This window comes from Hemitrygon akajei, unplaced genomic scaffold (assembly GCF_048418815.1).
Source record: "Hemitrygon akajei unplaced genomic scaffold, sHemAka1.3 Scf000054, whole genome shotgun sequence".
In the NCBI taxonomy this organism is placed as follows: Eukaryota; Metazoa; Chordata; class Chondrichthyes; order Myliobatiformes; family Dasyatidae; genus Hemitrygon; species Hemitrygon akajei.
Window position 1 is genome coordinate 5,934,352 of NW_027331940.1, and position 24,544 is coordinate 5,958,895.

The 24,544-nt window shown below is 45.3% G+C and overlaps 1 protein-coding gene and 1 non-coding gene across 2 annotated transcripts in view; one reads left to right on the forward strand and one right to left on the reverse strand.

The window, feature by feature from the left end:
* LOC140721392 (uncharacterized) overlaps window positions 1-24,544 on the forward strand; it is a 1,266,977-nt gene that overhangs the window by 572,883 nt on the left and 669,550 nt on the right. The window lies entirely within an intron of this gene.
* trnai-uau (transfer RNA isoleucine (anticodon UAU)) lies at window positions 18,535-18,628 on the reverse strand. Its single transcript has 2 exons — window positions 18,591-18,628; window positions 18,535-18,570 (listed from the first exon to the last, which is right to left on the reverse strand). It is a non-coding gene; the product is annotated as a tRNA-Ile (tRNA).

The following is a 24,544-nucleotide window of genomic DNA, read 5'->3' on the forward strand; positions in this document are numbered from 1 at the left end:
ATTTACAACATTCCACAGTTGTATTGGCAGCGGTCACAACTGTTTCCATTCTTCAACCTGAAACTTTCACTGTGGTTCTCTTTCCACAAGCAATCCGGAATCTATGTTTCCAGCATTTTTGGCACTTTTTCACTGTCACGCCTGCTGTTTCGTTTACAGATAGATCCGGTTTCCCCTCAGTGTGCTCTGGACCCAGGGACACATGGAATCCCTCTCAGTCTCCTCCTGCAGACTCTCAGTTAATGTCATTCACTATTTTTGATTAAGTAGCTCCACGTTGGCTGCTCAGACACCAAACCCACCCCACCCCGTCCACTATGTGCCACCAGATATAAAACATACCCGCTGTGTACAGAGACACCCTGTCCAGTTCCCCATCAGACACCAAACCCACCCCACCCCGTCCCACTATGTGCCATCAGATATAAAACATACCCGCTGTGTACAGAGACACCCTGTCCAGTTCCCCATCTGACACCAAACCCTCCCCACCCGTCCCACTATGTGCCATCAGATATAAAACACACCCGCTGTGTACAGAGACACCCTGTCCAGTTCCCCATCAGCCCTGGACGACATCGATTATTAAGGCATTGTGATCATCTTCCCTGTATAATGTTTATTTTCGACATCTTGAAGCCCAGAGCTGTCCACAGTTCCCTCCATATATGCGTGCATATGCGTGCGTGCGTGCGCGTGCGCGCGCGTGTGTGTGTGTGTGTGTGTGTGTGTGTGTGTGTGTGTGTGTGTGTGTGTGTGTGTGTGTGTGAGCGCGCGCGTGCGTATACGTGCATGCGTGAGTGTGTGTGTGGATATGCGTATAGGTGCCGTGGTGTGCGTGCGCATGTGCATGTATATTTGTGTGTAACTCTTATCTATCTTACAATATATATGCATGGAATTTCCTATTCGTGACCTGTGTGTATAATTGTGTACCTCTTATATATCGTACAGTTTCCGATTCGTGCTGTGGATGTTGAAACGGTAAGGTGACGGACAAAGCCGATGTAGAATCTACCTGATGAACAGTTAGATGCTGAAAAACTGTGGTGCTCAATTCGCTGTAGGAATATAATGGGATGATGATGCCACTACACATTCACTGTCCTATGGGTTACGAGCACAACAATCAGCACAATTCTCCCTGGTATAAATACTTTCTGCCGTGTATAGATTCCATTCCGATTCATCGCATGGTTGAACATGAAAATGCCCGTGTACCTTCGCAGTGCCCCGACAGAAATAAACGCAGGACCGGCAGATAAGGCCACACCATCAAATATTAGAAACCATTATTAGCAGATGCACACACACACACACACACACACACACACACACACACACACACACACACACACACACACACACACACACACACACACACACACACACACACACACACACACACACACACACACATCAGTACATGTATTAAAATCTTTGTCGATCTCCCAGTTCATGCCTTTCTTTTCCCAGACGGTGAAGTCAGAATATCGATTAAGGTATTAAAGAAACAAAAGCAAAATTGAAACTCCTGCAAGGCCATGTTTAGAAACAAGAATTATTAAGAGCAGAAGTAAAGACGAACAGTAAATTGGGAAAACAGAGTAATAGTCTGCCAGAGAGGGGAAAGGATTGAGCATTAAGTCGATTTCAAACTGCAAATGAAGAGAGGGTTAATATGCAGTTCACATGAAATTCAGAAATAGTGAGAGAGAACGACAGCAGTGCAGAGACAATCGACAAATGAGAGACATTCAGTCGGATAATATGAGAGTGTGTGTTTCATTCATCACAAGACTTTCGCCGGTATAGTGTGAAGAGGGGTGGTTAATTTTGCACCCATCTATCTCCTGTAATGAAAGAGTGTGGGGGCCAATTTTGCAGATTTCAGTCCCTCGTACAGACTGAGAGTGTGGGGTTCGTTAGTTCTCAATCTCTGGTTTAGTGTGAGAGTGTGTAGTTCATATTGTGCCGATCTGCTGAAGTGTAAGGGAGTTTGTTTCATTCTGTATCTCTCAGTCTCTGCTACAGTGTGATAGTGTGGGTTTCATTGTGTATCTGTCTCTGCTACACTGTGAGAGTGTGGGTTTCATTCTGTATCTGTCAGTCTCTGCTACAGTGTGAGAGTGTGGGGTTCATTCTGTATCTGTCAGTGTCTGTTACAATGTGAGAGTGTGGGTTTCATTCCGTATCTGTCAGTCTCTGTTACAGTGTGAGCGTGTGGGTTTCATTCTGTGTCTGCCAGTCTCTGTTATCGTGTGAGAGTGTGGGTTTCATTCTGTATCTGTCAGTCTCTGCTACAGTGTGAGAGTGTGGGTTTCATTCTGTATCTGTCAGTCTCTGCTACAGTGTGAGAGTGTGGGTTTCATTCCGTATCTGTCAGTCTCTGTTACAGTGTGAGTGTGTGGGTTTCATTCTGTGTCTGCCAGTCTCTGTTACCGTGAGAGAGTGTGGGTTTCATTCTGTGTCTGTCAGTCTCTGTTACAGTGTGAGAGTCTGGGTTTCATTCTGTATCTGTCAGTCTCTGCTACAGTGTGAGAGTGTGGGTTTCATTCTGTATCTGTCAGTCTCTGCTACAGTGTGAGAGTGTGGGTTTCATTCTGTATCTGTCAGTCTCTGTTACAGTGTGAGAGTGTGGGTTTCATTCTGTATCTGTCAGTCTCTGCTACAGTGTGAGAGTGTGGGTTTCATTCTGTATCTGTCAGTCTCTGTTACAGTGTGAGAGTGTGGGTTTCATTCTGTATCTGTCAGTCTCTGCTACAGTGTGAGAGTGTGGGTTTCATTCTGTATCTGTCAGTCTCTGCTACAGTGTGAGAGTGTGGGTTTCATTCTGTATCTGTCAGTCTCTGTTACAGTGTGAGAGTGTGGGTTTCATTCTGTATCTGTCAGTCTCTGCTACAGTGTGAGAGTGTGAGTTTTAATCTGCATTTTATGTGCCTCGGTTCCAGCGTTAGGTGTTTCGTTTCAGTTCTGCACTTCTGAGACCTGATTCAATGTGAGCGAGTGTATTTTTTTCCTTCTTTGCCGCTGTTCCTCAAACCTATCAAATAATCTTAAAATAGATTCTGTATTTCCTGAGCTATTTTTAGAACAGGAGTCTCCTGCAGTCGGTTTATGTTATAATTGTGAGATGGACAGTGCACTGACGAATGATGACGGTTGTATCGAGCAGGACATTTGGCCTCGCAGATTCATATAACAAACAGACCATTCAGCCCGGCATCAGTCTGCACGCGTTTCGTTACTCAGCCGCATAGAGCTAATTGAGCAGCACGTGATATGTAACTTACTGTGGTTTGGCAAAACAACCTCCTAAATGTTGAATGAAAATAATCAAATAAAATAAATTCATTACTTTATATAGATAACTGATTAACTTTCTTAATAATGTTATCGAAGTAAGTCCTACCGAGGCAGAGAGTTTCATGTTCTAGCATCATTTCCTCTCAGCATTTCTAAATTCCAACCTTCACCGTGTATCTGCTGCCGATTCTGTCTCATAGTTCTCAATGCGCACTAGTCCATGAATCTATTCGATTTATGTCCCACTCATACGTAGTATAATATTCATTTCGAGTTTCTTACGACAACTTGAGACTTGCCTGCAGATGCCATGCATTTTCCATTGATAAAATTGTGTCTACGTTGTTCTGTGCAGCAGTGAGGGGGTTTGTGAGTAGGAATGACAGGGAAGATGACGATTCACATTTGGAATAATCCTTAATTCCACATTGCAGCATCCGGTTGATTGATGACCTCCCGAGAAACTGGCGGCACTTCCTACGTTACAGCTCAGCCGGGAATGTTCCGCTCGCCAGAGACATGGTGGGCGGAAGAGTTTGCTCCAGTGTTGCAAGACACTGTGTCCTATATGACACCCATCAGTGCTGAGGAACGAGATGAATGGAGGGGAATGGGCCGCTGATGATCAATAGATTGTGATTAATAGATTAACACATCACGTGGACCTGTTTGGATCATGGAAATAGTAGAACACAGGAACAAGCCCTTTGACTCCCTACTTCTGCGCTGAACAAGATACCGAATGAGACTAAACTCTGATTATTGTACATGACCCATCTCCATTCATTCACCGCATACTCATCCACTTTAATTGAATATTTACCATTATGGGAATCTCGAGGTTATACCCCAATGGGTGTCAAACCTGTACCATCAGCTCCCATGTTGAAGTAAATATTTAAGAAGGGAAGAGGAAACACGTACGGATTAAAACAAAAAGGTGAAAGCTCAGTTACAGACTTACCCGGAAGGGAGCAGGAAGGCTGGTGAGTTCTCTAAACTAGAGTCAAGTTGGGTTGTGAGATGGAACCCAGATGTAGAGACAGCGATGACAGAGAAACCAGCAAACTGTACGCATATAGACTTAGTCATGGCACAGCAGATCAGGAGTTAGCAAAGGTACAAAGAGGAGAGAAAACTGAACAGTTTGGGAAATATCGAGGGATACAGGTACGGAATTGGACTGTAATTAATTATGGTAAATTTGTGGTGCCAGAAAGTGAAAGAAATCTTATGATGTATTGTCACCATGACTTTTGTGGGCATCAGAGAGCAGATAGAATTATGGAACAGTTGAAGAATCTGTGTTGCTGCCCAAAACTGCGAGCAGATGTACATTATTGAAAGAATTGTTTGGTTTGTCAACAGTGATAACCCAGATAAACCGGCTCGAAAAGCACTTTCAGATACACCCCCCCCCCCATAGAGGGACCATGTATTAACTTGTAGGATTATTTTGTTGGATTTTCACCGCCATCCCCTGGAGGACTGAACTGTATCCTCGGGATAGTGGATGCGTTCACCAGGTGGATAGAGGCTTTCCCAACCAGATAATGAAAACCGCTGACGTTACAGCCAGGAGTATGTTGGACGGAATTTCCACCCTTTGGGAATTGCAAAGCTGTCTAGAATCAGTCATGGTCCCCGCTACTCCGCACATGTGACACAAAATGTAATGAAACTGTCTGGGGTAAAACACAGGTTGGTGTTCCTTATCGATCACAATAGAGTGCAATTGCTGAAAGGATGAAAAGATCTTTAAAGACAATCTAATCTGAAATGAAATGGTTAGAATCCCTGTTTAAACTAGATTTATCACAGGCCGAATATGATGGCATTGGAAAGGACCAGTGCAAGCAGCGATTAATTGACTCTATTAAGGAGCCCGATTATGTCGCCGCCAATAATCTGTGACGGAGGAAACAGCACAGCAAAGCTTATTTCGAGGTGGGAACAAAACCGCAGAAGTTGGAAATCGGACAGAAGGTCATGATCTCACTACATCAGTCGAGCCCCTTTACAGCTTCGCGATTTGTAGGGACATACGATATCCCCGACAGATCCGGTCCATCAGTATATAGAATCCAGACCGCTCCAAACAAGTTGGGTTAGTATCACATTAGCAAACTCCAACAACTTGATGATAGTCAATGTCCTCTAGTCGCTGAGTTCCAGAAAACACTGTCATTTAGATTCTCTGCACCGAGATGAGATGATCCTCTTAGATTTATTTTTCAGGCAATCGACGGTGACGTGGATAAAGGAGCAGTTGCTCCCTCTGTGAGTTGGGCGACCACTTCCGGTTTGTACCCGGAAGTTGAGGATCGGTCACATCTTTACACTCGCCCAAGCTAAGGTGGAGACAATGGAAGAGAGAAACAGATGGGAGAACGTGTTTGGTCCGCGGACTTCTGGAAACGAATTGGGGGATAATTCAGCTGATATGAATGGATTTTAACAAGGCGTTAAAGTTAGCCAAGGTATGACCATTCATAACGTCAAAAGGTTTGGCATCCAGGGAAAGTTCGTTGGTGGATTCAGAAATGACGCCGATAGAAGACAGAGGATAGTTGTGGACGGAGCGTTTCTCCCTGGATGTTGGTGACAGTGGTTCTGCAGAGATTTTTTTGAGACGCCAGGTTTTTGTGTTTCTATCAATTACTTGAATGAGGAGGTGGCAGGATGGTTTATTGTATTTTCAATGATGTGGAAGTTGCTGGAATTGGACAGTATATGGACAGTATAGTAGCTTGTCACAGATTACAACAAGATATAGACAGAACTCAGGGCAGCGGTGAGAATTTGCAGATAGAGTTCAACTCGGAAAAGTAGGAAGTGATTCACTTTGGAAGGATGCATTTGAAGGCAGAGTTGATACTTTCTGGAGTTAACTGAGGGCTTCACAATAGTACGAGTCCACAATGGAAACAGAATGATGCAACTTTCTCCAATAAGCCGAGGGCCGCTCATCAGTACGAGGACCACAATCGGCACGGAGCGGTGAACTGCAGGAGCAGAAGGAAGTGTGATTGACAGGTGAGCTTGAACACATCCGCTGTTCTGCACATACTCATCGTGATGCTCGAAAGGCAATATACCTGAAAGTAAATCAGGAGAAAAAAATACAACTTCATGGCAAATAATAGAACAGCCTGGGAACTTGCTGCTTTTGTTCGGACAGAGAATGGATGGAGAAATAGTGGTAGAATTGTGGCAAGTTTGTGAACATATTCAAAGTCAAATAGACTGTATCGCACGTCACGGGTGTGGGACGGCCCGGTCATTCACTGGCAGAGGTCAGGTTCCTGCCAAACGCCCCATGTGTGCGCTGGAAAACATGGTTCTTCAAACTGTCCAGAGCCCTCGCTAATTTCCCGAAGACACGCTCCCTTTTTGATCACAGGTCTCTGGAATATCGCTGTGGATCTATTTACAGTATTTGCAGGAATATTTGTAGTGTATTTTATTGTAACACATGTCAGCTGTCACTATGATTTCCATCATTGAAACAGCCCTGAACGACTGGAACGAACGAAAGAAAAGAATGAACGAATATTCCCCTTTAATAAAGAACTGTTCTCCATTTCACCCGCCAGAACAAACTCCTTCCCTCAATTTCAGAAGCGAATGTGCTCCGTCAAATGTTTCAAAATAAATCGACTTCAAGATGAATGCCTACTTTGAAAGTTACATAGATATAAAACTATCCTATTTAAATAGCTGATGCCATGTATCATGGAAAATAATATGGAAAATTCACATCATACTTTGTTTTAAAGTAAATAGATTGCAATATCCCTTGAGGAGTCAAATTAATGACACGGGAACAGTGATAAAAATGGTTGAACGTAAGTGTTTGTTCAGTTGGTTGTCACTAATGTCCCTGACGTGACAATTACGTTAATTGCCTCAGTGGAATTGCTCTCACCTCAATAAAGGTCTGCTAAACCGATCCCCAGTCCATCTGAGCAGCTGAAACGCTCCGCACAACTGAACGCTGCTTCTGACGGAATATGGGATATCCGGCGATTTACTACATCGCAGCCATTCTCTATCCCACACTTGTAGCGATTGGTGTCCCCGGTAAGATGCCGGAGCTGGTCACTTTATGTATGGTGCCGTCGTTACTCTACTGCTTCTCAGCTCCGGTATCTGCGCTCTTACTAAGCACAGATGCTACCATTGGCTGAAACGTTTCCAGAGTGGAGGGTTCAGGGTTCTGATTGTTTTATGTACATTTTCCATACTTCGATCGCGATTTTTCTTTGTCAATTAAGTTGGTGCCAATATTGTCAATGTTTCATAATTTCACGTCGCTAGGCTTTATGAAGTGACGCAGGTCCCTGCTTTTCCAGGTCCGAGTCTCTATCAGTGCAGACAATTCGACATTATAACAACGTGGTAGCTTATTCAAATGACGGTCCAGTCTATTTTCGACACGTAGATCTGTTCTTCTGCAAATAAGGAAATGAGAACTCTTGCATATATCTCCTTCATTCCACTTTGTCATCGCTACAAACAAACCTGTCAGCACTTTTACCTCTAGTAATGGAAATGGTGTCGGTTACTGGGGAGATCGACGACTCACCAGTACTTCAGTCGTGGAGTTCATTTCCTCGCTGTCAACTGTCGGAGTTTCGCCAATCCACTGCCATTCCAATGCGTCATTGTCCTCCAGCCAGAGTGCAGCTACTGAGACCGTACACACTGGATTTCCGCTTTCCATTTCCAAACAAAACCTACTCTGCATAGCATTGGAAGAATGGGTGCATTCAGAGAGAGTTGTTGCTGACCAGATTTCTATTTATTTTTCAATTTTTAATTGCAGTTTATTTAACGGCGATTGTGATCATCTCTCGGGGAAAATGCATCACCCGTTACCTGCTTGGATTGGTAACTGCGGTTCTGATGGTGGTTATCGTTGTTGCTTTAGTGGAACAGACCAAACAATATCTACATTTATTCTATTCATATTTCTAATGTTTTTTTTTCCAAATTTCTTGCAGTTAATTTAACGGCGATTGTGATCCTATCTCGGGGAAAATGCGGACTCTCCAAATGCATCACCCGTTACCTGGTTGGTATGGCAACAGCGGATCTGATGGTAGTTATCGTTGTTGTTTTAGTGGAACAGACCAACAATATCTACATTTATTTTAGATCCCTGCTCATCACTCCTGTGTGCGCTCTGACACTTGCATTCGGGATGGTAGCGACGGACTGTTCTGTTTGGTTCACGGTCAGTTTTACCTTCGATCGTTTCATCGCCATATGTTTCCGAAAGCTGCAGGAGCGATACTGCACCGAGAGAACAGCAACGGTGGTTATGGTGACCGTGGTTATAGTGAGCTACGGGAGATGTGCCCCGGTTTATTTTGCCCTTGAACCTTACGTCATCATTGATAACACGCCCTGGCGGTGCACCGCCACGTCTGAATACGCTACTTCACCCGTGTGGAGAGGATACCAATTACTGGACAGTATTTTAACACCATTGCTACCAATCGGATTAATCCTGGTGTTTAATGGGTTAACCGTAAGACATATCGTTGTGGCAAATAGAGTCCGCAGAAGGCTTCGGCACAGCGGCGACAATCAGAAAGATGCCGAAGTGGAAAAACGCAGAAAATCGATGATTTTGCTGTTTTCTATATCAGCTAATTTCATATTATTTTGGATGCCCTCTGTCGCCTATACCCTGAAATGGCAGAAGCAAAACTATTTTTACGAGGACAGGTATTTGAGTTCCCCGGTATACATCCTACAGCAATTTGGGTCCATGCTGCAAATGCTCAGCGTGTGCACCAATACTTGTATCTATACACTGACACAGAGGAAATTCAGAGAAGAGCTGAGGAATGGAATGAAATATGTGTTTACATTAAATAGCCATCTGTGTACATAATGCCCGCGTCTAATAGCGTTTCCACGGAGTTTTCAAATAAACCCGTTTTACAATGAACAGGTTTGGCAAACATGTCGTAAACTCAATCAATCGGTCATCCGGAAATTACAGAATTGGTGGAAGATTGCTGACTTCATACAGGTCAGGTCGATAGCAATACAAACGCGCAATGCTGCTGGCGTGATTGTTACATTGGTTGAAGTATGTTCCAAACTATCACAGACACTCGACTGTCACAAGGGCAGGGATGGCTTCAGGGCTTTCCGCGTTTTAGATGTTTCAAAATGGACAGGGTCAGGTAACTGAGCGTAAAGGGAGTGCGATGGTATCAGGGTTAGTATCGCAGCTGCAGAAAAGAAGGACAACGTGGAACATTTGCTTATTAATAGATGGCGAGTCTAACACAGAAACACGAAAAACGCGATCACCCCATTGGGAGTATTCTATGCAGATCAACCAAATAAGTGCAACGGGAACGGTGAAGAACCGATTGGTAAGCGGACATTGGACATTGGCCATGTTATTGACACGGGTAACAGAAACGTCCACAATGTTCTCTGGTACCTCCCCAGGGTAAAATGTGTAGATATGACATAATTTCTCAGTTCTGTCCAGGAACGATTCATGTCATTATATGTAGACAGGCGGACTAGCGAACAATCCATACCGGATCTAATATTAGAAAAGGAAACGTATCAGGTGACAGATCTCTCGGTGGGTCAGCATTTCAGAGCAATAGGGCAGATCTGCCCTCCATTTACCTTGCACAGAGATAGGACCAGGGAGCATTGAATGTGTTTAATTGAAAGTCGGCGATTTATGGTGCTTCCTGTCAAGAACTTGGGAAGGTACATTGGGAGATGATGCACTCAGGGAAATACACGACAGATATGTAGAGATTGCTTAGGGAGTACTGACGTGGGGTTCAGTAAGGGCTTGTCTCATTGTCGCAGGGCAAGGATAACAGCATAATGTAACCCTGGGTGACAATAAAGTTGTAACAACTCGTCAAGAGGAAGAAAGAAAAGTACTTAAGGTTTAGGGAGAAAGGATTAGGTAGGGTTACGGAAGGTCACAATACACACAGGAGAGAATTTAATAATGGACTTAGAAAAATTAGACAGGGACTTGAGAAGTCCTTGGCGAGTTGCACTGTGAAGAACAGGAGGATGACTGGAGAGAGTGTGGGTAGATCGGAAGTAAAAGAGGAAAACGTATCTGGAGTCCAAGAAGGCAGTAAATCTTCTTACTGAAGAGACGGATGAAAGTGAACACAGCGCAAAAAGGTAGTTATGGTAAAACATGCCGAGGCTAAGAAAGAGGATGCGCTGAAAACTTTCAAGCTTTCAAGGAGAATATTATAATAGATGATTTCCCGGTGCTGGAAGGATTATTGTCCAGCTGATTTGGAAAGGGAAGCGAAGACATTGCTGAGCTTCTGGACAGGATATTTGTGTTTTCCGTGGCTACGCAAGTGGAACGAGAAGATTAGAAGGTGGCAAATGTTATTCATTTGTTGAAGCAAGATAATAGGATACTCATTGGAATGATAGACCAGTGAATCTTTCATCAGTATTGGGTAAACTATTATAGAGGATTATTAAAGATGGAATTTATGAGAATTTGGAGAAACGTAGTTTGGCTACGGAGAGATAACGTGGCTCTTTGAGAGGTATGTTGTCCTATATGAGCCAGGTTGAGTTATCTGAATAGTCGATGTAGGTGTATTAATTCCTAGAGTCAGGGGGCATGGGATCTAGGTAATCCTTCGTTGAGTCAGAATTGACTTCCTAACAGAAGGCAGGTGATGTAGTAGATAGAGTGAATTCTGGCTGGAAGACAGCAGGCGGCCGCGTCCCGCTAAGAGGATGGACATTTTGGGACATTTTACAACTTTTGGACTCAGCAGTTACAGTGTTCCGAGAAATAGGGCTCAGGGAAATAATCGATTTAATCTGATCACACAGCAGCAGCTGGATAGTTTATGGAGTTAGGGCTGATGACGTAAGAAAATCGCTGAGCTATTGATTACACTGCCACGTTATCTAAGCTGACCTGTCATTTATATGTTACAGGGCAGATGCTACAATGACCTCAAAACAATCTTTTCCAACGGAGACCTACAACTTAAAACCAGCATTTAATAGTGTTCAGAGCAGCTTCTGGTGCTCATTAAAATAACCATCCTTCCTGAATGACAATTCCAAATTCCCAATTCAATCTCAATACTTCGAAATTGTGGTTTCATCGTATTGGGTGTAGATACGCTCAAACTTCGATCCATTTAACCCTGAATCCACATGGCCTTTGTGAAATCCGAGTCTCACTCTGAATTAATAATAAATGAAACACACAAAACTACACAAACTAAAAATACAGCGAGGGCAAAGCAAACACCCGTGCACACACTTGTCTCCCTTCAAAACCATCGTAGGCAATTGGAGAATACAGAACAAACAACTTCCAAAGCAAAAGGCCTGAGCACTTATTCTGTAGAAGAGATGGGACCGTGAGATGTGGAGAGCTGAGGCGAGCATTCATCAGCACTTCATAGAATTTCGGAAACATATGCAGCCTTCGAATTTCGCATCAGTTCCTGGAAATCACTTCTCGCAAAGTGACATATTTTTTTTTGTCACGTGTATGGTGAAAAAGAAGATTAATTCAATTATCCCCCCAACATAATCTAAAGAAATACACAACTGACATAAAGCCATTCATGGCCGTAATCTTTCTCTCTCTCTTTCAATTGACATCACTTATGTCCAAACCGCATGCTGTATTTTAAATCTGCAATGCATTCATATTTTCAAAATATCGCAGAAAATGGCATGGTCTTATTTGTTCAACAGTTAACAAACATCTGTAATGGCAATCATGCAACATTTAATAAAGCCTTTCGACTCCAGGACAAAGAGACGCCGAAAGTAATGTGTCCCCCGAGTTAATATTCAACACAATTAAAACATGACGTCTCCACAACTTCAAGCCTCCAAAGGCTGCCAAGGCTTCTGACCTTAAACTTCTGTCCAAGGATAGGATTCGGGCTAAATGAACCCTTTGTTGTATAGTATCGGGGCGAATGATTCCCATTACCACAGCCGAAGCAACAGATTTGTTCCCTGTACTGGGACCACTTTCACACCCACCTCCAGACCTGAACTATTGTCTCTACCGCGTTACTGAAGGTATATTCATGCAGTGTGATACTCCCTTTATCATCTCACATCTATCTCCTCATGCTGTAACCATCCATTTTACTCAGTCTCCATGCTTCAGTATGTGCGAGGACAGAGGGATCGAACAGCATCAACGACTTTCTAGATTGGTCGGTGTTGCGAGACACTGACGTTGTAATCCAGACATATAGTCAGACAGCCACAGGAAACCACTGCACAGAAACAGGGTCTTCAGTCCGTCCAGTCAGTGAGGAATTAGTTAAACTGCCTAATCCCATCGACCTTACCCGGACCGTGGCCATCCATATCCCTCTCATCCGTGTACTTATCCAATCATCTCTTAAACGTTGAACGTGAAATCTCAATTACCGTTTGCGTTGCTAGCACTGTCTACACTCTGACCACCCTCTGAATGAAGAAGTTTCTCCACATGTTTCCCTTAAATTTTTTACATGTAACCCCTTGGCTTGCCTCAGGCTCGCTAAGCTCGCTTCCGTCTGGGGGAGCAGCCTTCGGCCCCACCAAACTGGATAATCAGATTGTTTGAATGCTGTGTGATGTCCCCAAACCCGCCAATTAACAGATAGTACGCCATGTGCGATTAAATGATGACAGTTCATAGAGATTACTAAAACTAAGTGATTAATAAAGATGCAGTATATAAGAAGGAAAATAAAATAAAGAAAAGGTGCCAATTTATCAAAGTCCAAACCACTTCGTGCACAACCTTTGGAGCTTAATGACCGAAGTCTTCTAGCCACCATTTGATCCCCTCAGGCCTCCTCTACTCGCAGCTCAGGACCACCCGCAGTGATCAACCAAATCCCCTCCCCCCGGCACGTCTGTCTTCTTCTCCTCTCCTGGCCAAACCTCCTGGCCTGGGATACCCGCTCGGGGTCCGTTCCGTCGCCCAATTTACAGCATCGCGTTCTCTCTTTCTTACCCCCTCGCGCCGACTCCCCAAAAGCCCGCCAACAATAGCTTACAGACCCAGAAGAAAGAACAACACTAATCCCAATTGGTTAAGAAATGAATACAATTCTCGTTATGAGTAAATTTTAACCTAAACAAGCTTCCAGTACTCTCTCACAACAAAGAAGCATTCCTACTTTTAACAAAACTAAGAAGCCATTTTGATTAACATACGCTGTAACAAAGAAAAAGAAGAAACCCCTTTACACTCTTCCCGCACAAATAAAATTCATGTCCTCATGACTGTTAAATAACTCGACCACTCTTCCTGCCAACACACACCCTAAACCAGGCGCAAACAGTGACATTGCTCCCCAAACAGTAAACCCGACGCCCTGTCCCTCAGGCGCTACATAGGCCAACTTATCTGGGTGTTTCCTAACCCTCCGAGACCTCCGTACCCCCTCACCTAAATCCTCCAGGCTCAGACACAATTGGGAATACCTTGGGTCCGCTTGCCAACTCCTCTCTCAACCGGTACACTTTACAACTATATTTGGACTCTGCAGTTACAGTGTTCCGAGAAACAGGGCTGAATGAAATAACCGATTTAATCTGACCACCCAGCAACAGCTGGAAAGTTAATGGAATTAGGGGTGACGTCGTAAGCAAATCGCTGAACTGTTGACTGCACCGCCAGAGGAAACCACTGCACAGAAACAGGGTCTACAGCCCGTCAGGTCAGTCAGGAATTATTTAAACTGCCTACTCCCATCGACTGCACCCGGACCGCGGCCATCCATACACCCAGTACTTATCCAATCATCTCTTAAACGTTGACATCGAAATCTCAATGACCTCTCTGCGATATGGAGACCCGCCGGTGCTCAGCCTCACTTCCCGGCCCAAAACACCCGAACCGACTGTGTGGCCCCTCGGAGATACCGCAGGCTTCTGTCTCAGGCGCTGAGGGAGCGGGAGGAGAGGGCACGTCACGGGACTGTGTACAGACAGGCTTCGAACCCCTTTCGGGCACATGAGGGGTAGGTCTAGTTTCGGATCTTCGTCTCGCATTCAGCTTCCCGGGAGGTGGCTGGCTTTTACCGGAGGGTGTGCGACCCTCCAGACTGCCAGAGGGGTAATTGCAGGCTCTTGATTCCTCTACTCCGGCGAGAGGAAGGAGTGGTAGCCCCTACAGAGACAATGCGATTTGATAACGTCCTGAGGCCAGCGGTGTCGAACGAAGGGGATGGAAGGTTGGAGATTTATCTAACATCCATGTGGCTGATGCATGGAGCCAGCGGCGCAGGGAAATTGGGGGGGGGGGGGTGGGGAATCCCAGATTCCCGGCACTTCTGGGGTGGGCGGGATTCCGTGGTGCTGAGCTCAAAGGAAGTGTGGCGTGAGAGCGCGGTAATGCGGCGTTGCGCCGTGAGGGGGAGCTCCTCGATGGAGAGGAAGAAGCTCGCTGTATGGTCTTAAATTAGTTCGAAGGGTCACTTTCACTATTTATGGAATAACACGACAGAGGACTTGTGTAAAACATAATAATATTAATGTATAATTCTGATTCACTCTGTTCCAGCAGCCTCCTTTTAGAAGCAGAAAACACACACTAATCCCGCAATCCTGCGTCAGTCCTCAAAATAATCCGCCAGACACGTGTCAGACTCAAAGTATTCCCAATGCACCATGATTGTCCCACAGCCTCGTGACAGTCTCAAAACTAGCACCACTTCCTTGATCATGACCCACAGCCCCTGTCAGCCCCCAAATTGATCACACTATCCCGCTCTCCGCACAGCCTGTGTCAGTCACGGAACTAATCGCACCGTCCCACTCTCTTCCCACAGCTCGTCAGTCAAAGAACTAATCACACTGTCCCACTCTTTCCCCGCAGTCCGTGTCAGTTCCCAAACTAATCACACTGTCTCTCTCTCTCTCCCCACAACCCGTGTCAATCCCCAGATTAGTCCCACGTCTCGGTTCTCTTCCCACAGGCCCACGTCAGTCGCCAAACTAATTGCACTGCCGCTCTCTCTCCACCCATCTCCGCCCTTGTCAGTCTGCAAATTAAGCACGAAGTCTCACTACCTCCTGACAGACCCTGTCAGTCCTCGAATCAAGTGGGTCCACTATTTCCCCACAACTCAGTTACAATTCCTAAGGTAATTAGTTATGGGAAGTGGAATCACGGTGCTAAAAGTCTGGAAACGGACCTTAATTCAGGAACGGTTGTGCTCCGGGAAATACACAACGGAAATGTGGAGGGATGGTAGGCGGCAGTTGCATGGGCTCCTGGGTATATTTGTCCCATTGATTTGAGGCAGGGAAAGGATGGTAGGGTGAAAGACCCATGAGTGACAAGAGATGTGGATCATCTCGTCAAGAGATAAACGAAGCTGATTTAAGGTTTCGGAAGCAAGGATCAGACAGGACTGTAGAAAGTTACAATTCAGCCAGAGACGAACTGAAGAATAGGAATTTAGAGAGCTGGAAAGGTCTTTGGAAAGACTTAGCAATAAAGATTAAGGAAAGCCCCACGGCATTTTAGATATATGTGAAGTAGAAGAAGAAGACGTTGACTAGAGTGAGGGTAGGAATAGTCAGGGATAGAATATGAAACATGCGCCTGGAAACGCGGAGTTGGGGCAAGACAATAATGAAGACTTTACTTCTGTATTTACCACCGAGAGAGATCTTGACGTTTGTGAAGGCATTAAATGTGCTGACGTGCTGGAACATGTCGAGGTGAAGACAGAGAAATTTTAAAAGACATTAGGATAGATTAGTCCTCGTGTACTCGGGATATACCGAAGGTCACAACGCGAAGCCGGGGAAGAGATTGCCGCTCCCTTGGAGATGATCGTTGTGTTATCACTGGCCACAGAAGGGCTGCCAGAGGATTGGAGCTTGGAAAATATTATTCCTTTGTTCAAGAATTGTATTGGGGATAACTCTGGAAATTATAGTCCAGTGAGTCTTACTTCAGTGGTGGGAAACTTTTGGGGAAGTTTCTTTTTTTGGCGGGATTTAGAAGAATTTGGAGAAGCGTATCCTGATTAGTGAGTCAGCATGGCTTTGTGAGGAGCAAGTCATGCTTCCCGAGCCTGATTAAATTCTGTGATGTGACACAAGTGTGAACTGATTCACTTTAGAAGAACGAACTTGAAGCCAGAATACAGGGTTAATAGCAACATTGTCAGCAGTGTAGTAGAAGAGGGGGATGATAGGGTCCATATCCAAAGATTTCGAAAAGCTTCTCTGCTAAGAAGGGTCTCGGCCCGAAACGTCGACAACGCTTCTCCCTATAGATGCTGCCCGGCCTGCTGCGTTCCACCAGCATTTTGTGTGTGTTGCTTGAATTTCCAGCATCTGCAGATTTCGTCGTGTCCGCTAAGATAAGTTGGTTTCTTGATAAGTTTGTTAAGGAGGCGTATTGGGTTCGGCCTTCATTTTCAGGGGCTTGGGTTAAAGCGCAGCGAGGTATTGTAAATCTAAAATACTGGTCCGATCAAATTTGCAATATTGTGTTCGGTCCCAAGCGCCTCCTTATAGAAAGGATGTGAAAACTTTAAAGAGGGTGCAGAGGATGTTTACCATGATGCTGCCTGGATAAGACATTCCGGACATTCTCTTTGGAGATTAGGAGGTTGAGAGCTGACTTGATAGAGTTTAACAAGATACGTCTCTACCGAAGGAGGTATAAGCTCCGTCTTCCCACCACTCGCCTGCAGGTCACCCCAGGGCGACATGTAGCACTCCCATAGCACCCTCCGCAACTCAGAGTCACTTGAGGCCATGGGAGCAGGTGGTGGATGGTCGTATGTGCTGCCGATGCCGGTCACATGTTCTGCTAATGTGATCGCTGACACCCGGCAGAAAATCGCTGAAGGGTATCGTTGATGGCTGAAAGCAGCTGTCTTGTAGAGATACTTTGTAGGAAAAGGCAATAGTCAGCGCAAGTGACTATGGGACATCCGGATGGGTTTCTTAAATTAATATGAATATTGTCAAGTCAAGTCAGGTCAAGTCACTTTTTAGTGTCATTTCGACCATAACTGCTGGTACAGTACACAGTAAAAACGAGACAGCGTTTTCTAGGACCATGGTGTTACATGAAACAATACAAAAACTACACTGAACTACGTAAAAACAACACGAAAATTACAATAGACTAGAGACCTACGCAGGACTGCATAAAGTGCACAACACAGTGCAGGCATTACAATAAATAATAAGCAAGAAAGTAGACACAGTTGAGGGCAGTATGTTGGTGTCAGTCCAGGCTCCGGATATAGAGGAGTATGATGGCTTGGGGGAAGAAACTGTTACACAGTCTGATCATGACAGCCCGCGTGCTTCGGAGCCTTTTCCCAGATGGCAGGAGGGAGAAGAGATAGTATGTGGTGTGCGTGGGGTCCCTCATAATGCTATTTCCTTTTTGGATGTAGCGTGTAGTGTAAATGTCCGTGATGGCGGGAAGAGAGACCCCGCTGATCTTCTCAGCTGACCCCACTATCCACGGCAGGGTCATGCGATCTGAGATGGTGCAATTTCCGAACCATGCAGTGATGCAGCTGCTCAGGATGCTCTCAATACATCCCCAATAGAATGTGATGCGGATGGGGGGTGGGAGATGGGCTTTCCTCAGCCTTCACAGAAAGTAGAGACATTGCTGGGCTTTCTTTACTATGGAGCTGGTGTTGAGGGAGAAGGTGATATTCTCCGCCAGGTGAACAACAAGAAATTTGATGTTATTGACGATCTCTACCGAGAAGCCGTCAATGTTCAGCGGGAAGTGGTCGCTCTGTGCCCTCCTGAAGTCAACGACCATCTCTTTTGTTTTTTTTTTCAGACTCAGAGACAGGTTTTTCGCTCTGCACCAGTCCGTGAGCTGCTGCACCTCCTGTCTGTAAGCTGACTCGTCGTTCTTGCTGATGAGACCCACCACGGTCGTGTCATCGGCGAACTTGATGATATGGTTCGAGCTGTGTGTTGCAGCACAGTCGTGGGTCAGCAGAGTGAACAACAGTGGACTGAGCACTCAGCCCTGGATTTAAACTCACGCTGTCCTGCTCAGATCAAAATCAAAGGTGCATCGATTAGAAGTTAATTACAATAATAAGCAGGGTGTCTCAGAGGCACAAAATCAAATGTAACATTCCAGTGGAATGCTCAGCTTGAGAGACGCCTAGTCACCCGGACACAGCAAGCATTAAAAATCACGAGTGCTTTAGGTGAGGCTCGAACTCACAGCCTCGGCATTTCTCCGCCGTGTACTGCCATATAAGTACCGCGCGCTAACCGATTGCGCCACTGGAGCCCAGGGCTGCAAACACGTATTTTCCCATATGGAAAGAAGATTTAGAAGAAATTTACAGATATCATAGAGCATAGAGTTTAAAAATATACAGCAGGTGAAAAGGACGTTCGGCCCACTATGTATTGCCATACCAGCTAAAAAGCTAATCAAAGGCAATCAAACTCTAATCCCTCCTCCCTACCCTGTCCATATCCCTCGATCTTCCTTACATCCGTCTGCATATCGAGTCAACAAATGTGCACATCAGATACCACCTATAAATTTGCTGATAATGCTAACATTGTTGGTCGAATCTCAGATGGAGACGAGAGGGCGAACAGGGGTGAGATATGTCAACTAGTTGAGAGGAGTCGCAGCAACAACCTTGCACTGAACGTCAGTAAGACGAAAAAGCTCATTGTGTACTTTAGGAAGGAGAGAGATACCAATCCTCATAGAGGGACCAGAAGCGGAGAGTGTGAGCCGTTTCAGGTTCCTGGGTGTTGAGATCTCTGAGGACTTAACCTGCTCCCGACATATCGATGCAGTTATAAAGAAGGCAAGACAGCGGCTATACAGCACTTCTTTAAGAGATTAACGAATGAACTCAAAAAAACTTCTGGAGAGTATTCTGACGGGCTGCGTTACGTCTGGTATGGTGGGGGGAGGTGCTGCTACTCTACCGGATGGTGAGATGGGGAGATGGGGAGAAGGGGATAAGGGGAGATGGGGAGCCTTATGATCATGCGGATGAGAGCTATGGATGGGGAGAACAAGGGAGCACTCAGTACTCAGTAGGCGAACTTTAAGTACAGACTTTCCAAGAGCAAAGGTGGCAGGCCACAATTGCAGTCTGATTCTTGAAGGAACAGCGGCATCTAACCATTCTCCGGCGGAATGTAGTGTCGAGACTTGGATGGCAGTCTTTGTTATGTTGGAAAAATGACGCTGGAGCTCTTCCCTGGTTCGGAACTGAAGGGTGCTTGAAGTTAATCTTCATGCTCTCTTGAATCTTTCTTTGTAAGTTGTTACTCTGTCCGTTCAGACGCCACATTAGGGCTGAAAATTTGAGTTTTCATTATAGTTGTTTATCCGCTCGCAGTGCTTCATTTTCTCAGCCAGATCATGTGAACCTTCACTTACCTTTTGCACTCGAGGTCCCTCCAATAATATATCATCAATGTTGTTAAATCTGGGGGCCCAAGTGGGAGATTGCTAGTGACCGACGCTGGCTAACGGATCATGACAGTCAGTCTGCCTTGCTAAATCGCTCCAGTAAGACTGAGAAAATAATCATTTCCAAACTCCACACGTGCTTCTCATTGATAATCTCCTTCTGGAACCCTCTCCATCAAATTCGCAATATCTGACACAGCAGCATATAGTTAGAGGGACAAACAGACAAAAACAGATAGCAGAGGACAGGCAGCCAGACAGACGGATAGGTAGATAGACAGACAGAGTTATGCAGACCAGAAAGACCTAATCTACAAATCAGCAAAGAACGAGACACGAAGCAAGGAGTGGAAATATGTGTGTGTGTGTGTGTGTGTGTGTGTGTGTGTGTGTGTGTGTGTGTGTGTGTGTGTGTGTGTGTGTGTGTGTGTGTGTGTGTGTGTGTGTGTGTGCGCGCGCGCGCACGTGCGCGTATTCAGGGGTGTCAAACACATTTTAGGTCACGGGCCGGATTGAGCAAAATGCAGCTTCATGCGGGCCGGATCAATCGGACGCGTGCGAACGCAGCTTTCGTTGCCTCCGTTTTTTTAGCCTGCTCTCATGTGTCTCAGTCTCTGCTATAACTACAAAGTGTTTCACTTTACAAATTCCGTTTCTAATGAAGAAGACTGCCGAATAAACACTAAAAACCCTGAAAACCTGGTACCTGAATAAACTCAGCATTAGCCATATCATACGCCATAGGCGCTTCGATTACTGGGGCCAGCTTTAATAGTAATTAGATATTATCTCGCGGGCCAAAGATAATTCCTAATTCCACCGCGGGCCTTGAGTTTGACATATATGTGCTATATGTATGTATGTGTGTGTGTGTATACATAGATAGATAGCTACAGAGAGAGAGAGAGAGAGAGAGAGAGAGAGAGAGAGAGAGAGAGAGAGAGAGAGAGAGAGAGAGAGTTGATAATTACTCAGAGATGAATGTTCTTACTCAAGGATGAAGATTCTTACTCAGGAATGGAGATTCCTACTTAGGGATGGATATTCCTACTCAGCGTGGCTCAATCAGATGCGTGAAAGGGACAGGGCATCGCCATGGAAGCAGCGAGAGGGCAGTTCGGCCGGTGTAAAAACAAAAGATGTTGCAGTTCATTCCCGATCCTTGCCAGCCGGTCAGGTAGATGATCAGGTGTCCTCTTCGCTCTGACTCGCGATGCCAGTGGAGAACGCCGCAGGCGGGGAACGTAGATCGAAGGTCAGTGGAATGAGCTTTACCAGTAGCATGGGTCGCAGAGTGGTAACTAAATCGCTGCGTCAAACGCCTACATCTGAAGACACTCAACACCTTCCGTTAACGAATGCCAAAACTTACAGATCCGATAAACCTATGCCTTCATATTAGATGCACCTGATATGGAGAAGTAGTTAACACTACTGAACACCAGCATGTCTCTAATATTTCTTAAACTTCCTTATGAAACACTTCTTCCTCCTCCGTTTCAGGAATTGAACGATAGATTCTCCTCTGATATCTGAAATGTTTCATGTTCAGCAACTTCCTGATGAAACCCTTCTGCAGCGGTTTCACTGCAATTACATCCAAACTTTATGATTCTCTAATTAGACCATAATTATACGTCACTGCATCATGACCATTTCGTTTCGTGAGGGCAGGTTTTCGGAATGTGTTGAAATGCACATTACTCTACCCGTTCCCTACCCTCATTCCTGTTTGAAATCCCATGTCCTTGCCTTTCTCTACATCAGTAAACAAGAACCCCGTCATTCTTTGTCAATATCCCAACCCTACTCATCCATGGAATTTAATGACCTCAAAAGTGACCTTTGCTTTCCAGTCGATGACAATTTGCCAGTATTTTACAGCACGGCCTCGTTCGACAATTGCAGTTCAACCTCGAAGAGCACTCGCACATTTTCCGACGTGATTCACCTGCCATTACAGCATGAATCTAATGTCTCCAGCCCAAGATCTTAAGGCACAAACTAACGGAGATGGGAGTAGACTCTCACATGGTGGATTGGATAGTGGACTACTTGACAGATAGACCTTAGTATGTGCGGTTGGGAGACTGTAGGTCTGACACGGTGGTCAGCAGCACAGGAGCGCCGCAGAGCACCGTACTCTCTCCGGTCCTGTTCACCCTGTACACATCAGACTTCCGATATAACTCGGAGTCCTGCCATGTGCAGAAGTTCGCTGATGACACGGCCATAGTGGGGTGTGTCAGGAATGGACAGGAGGAGGAGTATAGGAAACTGATACAGGACTTTGTGATATGGTGCAACTCAAACTACCTGCGTCTCAATATCACCAAGACCAAGGAGATGGTGGTGGACTTTAGGAGATCTAGGCCTCATATGGAGCCAGTGATCATTAATGGAGAATGTGTGGAGCAGGTTAAGACCTACAAGTATCTGGGAGTACAGTTAGACGAGAAGCTAGACTGGACTGCCAACACAGATGCCTTGTGCAGGAAGGCACAGAGTCGACTGTACTTCCTTAGAAGGTTGGCGTCATTCAATGTCTGCAGTGAGATGCTGAAGATGTTCTATAGGTCAGTTGTGCAGAGCGGCCTCTTCTTTGTGGTGGCGTGTTGGGGAGGAAGCATTAAGAAGAGGGACGCCTCACGTCTTAATAAGCTGGTAAGGAAGGCGGGCTCTGTCGTGGGCAAAGTACTGGAGAGTTTAACATCGGTAGCTGAGCGAAGGGCGCTGAGTAGGCTACGGTCAATTATGGAAAACCCTGAACATCCTCTACATAGCACCATCCAGAGACAGAGAAGCAGTTTCAGCGACAGGTTACTATCGATGCAATGCTCCTCAGACAGGATGAAGAGGTCAATACTCCCCAATGCCATTAGGCTTTACAATTCAACTGCCAGGACTTAAGAACTTTTTTTTAAAGCTATTATTAATGCTTTTTGAGTTAGTGATTTAGATGCATATCATATTATTACTGAGTTAAGTATTGTATGTAATTAGTTTTTGCTACAACAAGTGTATGGGACATTGGAAAAAAGGTTGAATTTCCCCATGGGGATGAATAAAGTATCTATCAATCTATCTATCAATCTATCTATTCCATTCCCGTTTTTGTCAGTGTACGTCACGTGACAGTTGTTGTTACAAGGTCTGAAACAGAAACATAGACTCGTCCAGTGAAACGGACTCTGTTGGAAGAGAAACGAGCTAACGATCACCCTCGGACTGAAGACAAGATTAAATGTGTCAATTTTCAACATGGAGGTTGTGGGGCTGTGAAAGTTAAGTTCGACCAAGGCGTGTGTAACACTGGCTGCTCTTTAGGGGTTTATCCTACTAGGACGGGAAAGGGACATGGGTATCACCATGGAAAAACGGAGCGGGCAGTTCAGCCGGTGTAAGAGATTTGTGTTTCCGTACCAGATCATGATGCAATCTGTCCGATATTCTCCAGTACACACCCGTAGATGTTAATCTGAGTTTTAGATGACATCATAAATCTGCACAAACTGAAATATGACGGGTTATAAATGCTGGAAAACCTTTCCAGGACACTGCCAACAAATACTGCTCCTCGTAGCCTCTACACCAACAATTCCAGTCAATATTTGGGTAATTATAGCCGAACTGCAAACTACTCTGGTGTTCTTATAATTTCATAAGCTGGCTACATTTATTTATTTCTCTTCTGCTAGCATTTCAAAATCATTTGGAAATTGAAGCGCATAACATCTCAAGGTCCCCCCTTATCAACTCTCGAAAGCTGCCCAGAGGGAGGGAGGTGATTGATGAGGTCGGTGAATTCCAGTGTTAGTGTTGCACAGGGTGGAGTACAGTGCTGTGTGTGCAAAGTTCATCGTGGTCACTTCACAGTGTTCCGAGTTGTACAGGTCTGTGTCCTGGCTTTGAAAATCTGGATATTGTAAAGTTCATTGTCCTCGCAATCAGCTGCTGCATGTTCTTGTACAGGCACGTATGTTTATATGATGGTTACACCCTCCTCTTCCTCAACACGCTGAGCTGCAGCAGAGTTTGCTTTCTGATTATCCAACTCCCTGCGGTTCCGTGCTGGAGCTACACTGGCCAGTGTCCACGCAGTCCAGAGCTGGTTTGCACAGGTCTGTGTTCTTGCAGCGTTGCAGGTCGTTTGTGTACTCAGCGGGCTGGGCATGGGCGGCTGTGAATTCACAGTGAAACGTGGGGCTCTTCACGTCTTTGTCGCTATAAAAAATGATTTGTGCTGGAAATATGAGTCTTCACAGAGCGGTGTTGCGTCCATTGGGGTCTGTGTTCCTCCATTTCGGTGCCCCAACAGTACAGAGCAGGTGAGGTTCATATATCAGAGGTACAGCACAAAACTGTGATTATCCAGCTCTGTGTCATCAGTGTTATATTCTGATCAATCTCTGTCGTTGTATTCTAGGCTTGCACTGGCCTGTACAAACACTGGGAGGAGCTGTGCTCTGCCAGCTCTGTGTCATCAGTGTTATATTCTGATCAATCTCTGTCGTTGTATTCTTGTCTTGCACTGGCCTGTACAAACACTGGGAGGAGCTGTGCTCTGCCAGCTCTGTGTCATCAGTGTTATATTCTGATCAATCTCTGTCGTTGTATTCTAGGCTTGCACTGGCCTGTACAAACACTGGGAGGAGCTGTGCTCTGCCAGCTCTGTGTGCTTGGAATGCAGTGCCATTGCTTTTAGAGAAGTGTGTCCTTATTACACAAACTAATCTTGCACAACGCTCCCACTGTCACGTT